Here is a 2,094-nt window from a genome sequence, read left to right on the forward strand (position 1 = left end):
AATAAAAACAGAAAATAAAACAAATGTTTTCTGAATGGGAGAAAGTTACAGCTTAGATATTTGACTTGAAATGTTGTTTGGTGGACCTGTATCAAGATTGTTATGAATTAAACCCATTGGTCAAAATTTTGCCTTGCCCAAGGGGACAGTCAGACCTACTTTCTTGTCCTTTGATGTACAGCAATGAAATTTTGACCATGTGCACAGTTTTAGTTGTAAAATTGAGCTTTTATATCAAGTGACCTAGATTTTGATTATAAGACCTACTTTCTTGTCCTTTGATGTACAGCTATAAAATTTGAACCATGTGCACAGATTAAGATGTAAAGTGAACTTTGATATTAGCTGACCTAGATTTTGACAAAGTGTCTTACTGTGTTGTCCTTTGATGTAGTCATGAAATTTAGGCTGTCGTCTGCTTATCTTTCTGCAAGGGAATGCTAGCAGTTTATAGTAATACGTTGGTTTTGCATTGGTACCGGCTCATCCAGACAATATACGAGGTTAATAAAAGACCCGTTCTTCAACAGTATTTGTTCCTACACTTCTATTTAGTGTTGTATTAATGCGGTGGCATAGCATTTTCTCAAATGCAATCTTGTTTTTTGAGTTATTGCCCTTTGTTAACTTTCATACTTTAATTTTGTCCGGGCCATTACTCTTCAACTAAAAAAGCTATGAACTTGAAACTTCATGGGATGATAGATCTCATTAAGAAGAAGTGCAGTGCATAAGAACCGGTACTCTGCACTTCCTAATTTTTGAGTTATTGCCCTTTGTTAATTTTCATACTTAATTTTTGTCCAGGCCATTTCTCCGAAAGTATAAAAGTTATTGACTTGAAACTTCATAGGATGATAGATCTCATTAAGAGAAAGTGCAGTGCATAAGAACTGATACTCTGCATTTCTTATTTTTTGAGTAATTGCCCTTTGTTGATTTTCTTACTTTATTTTTGTCCTGGTCATTTCTCCTCAAGTATGAAAGCTATGGACTTGAAACATCATTGAATGATAGATCTTATTGATAAGAAGTGCAGTGCACAGAAACTGCTGCTCTGCACTTATATTTTTTTAGTTATTGCCCTTTGTTTTTTCTCATATTTCATTTTTGTCCTGGCCATTTTTCCTAAACTACATTGTTCACAAGGCGACACATCAGACTCGCAGAGTTTTAGTTTGGTAGGAAGATAACTTTTAAGTTCTTTTTCTTTTCATTTAGTTAGGGTCAGTGGGTCAAGGTTGAGAGTGCTAAAATAGATTTCTATACATTTGTTTATGCAGCCTCTATTATTGACTGATGTTTTTCATATTTAGTTGACAGATAACTTGCATGGTCTTCTTCCTTCGGATTGAGATAAAAGTCAGTGGGTCATGGTCAAGTGTGCAAAAAAAAAATGATTTCTTCACATTTGCTTATGCAAACCTTTAATTATTGACTGATATGTTTCATATTAGGAATGAACATACATTGGATGGTCCAGTGTCGGCCACCTGTGCTAACAATAGATTTTTACATTTAACCTCATTTTACCTGAGGTTGTCATTAAAGTTTGTTTGGAGTTTGAGGTCACTGGGTTCAAGATTTAGGTCTTGTATTATATATGATTGATAAACTTCTATAAGTAAGTTTAATATTTTTCAACTTCATCAAATAGCAATGACATGCCAACTTACATTTTTCACAATAACAAAAAGTCTAGTTCTGGCTTCCATAACTTTATATGTCGCTTTTATTTTGACGTTGCGACAGTAAAGCAAAACTATAAAACCTGTTCGCTGAAGTATCTTTAGCTACAAAAAGTCATGACTCTGTCAAGTTATATAGCTGTGTTTACATTGTTTTTATTTAGCATTTTTTTTTCCATTACTGAGTGAATGGGTAAACTTTTTTAGAAAATTTGTTTCTGACAGAAATCTGGGTGGGGGCATTTTTGTTTACCAAACACATTGATGTAAATATTGAAAATAAAATATTTCTACAATTTTCTTTTTGCCATGCACTGACACCATTAATGTGTGATAATTAGCCAAGCCAACATATAAAAAAGATAAATTTGCAGACATTTCTGTCCTAAAAAAATACAATAAAATA

Source organism: Ruditapes philippinarum, unplaced genomic scaffold, assembly GCF_026571515.1.
Source record: "Ruditapes philippinarum isolate M1 unplaced genomic scaffold, ASM2657151v2 ctg14567_1_1_1_1, whole genome shotgun sequence".
In the NCBI taxonomy this organism is placed as follows: domain Eukaryota; kingdom Metazoa; phylum Mollusca; class Bivalvia; order Venerida; family Veneridae; genus Ruditapes; species Ruditapes philippinarum.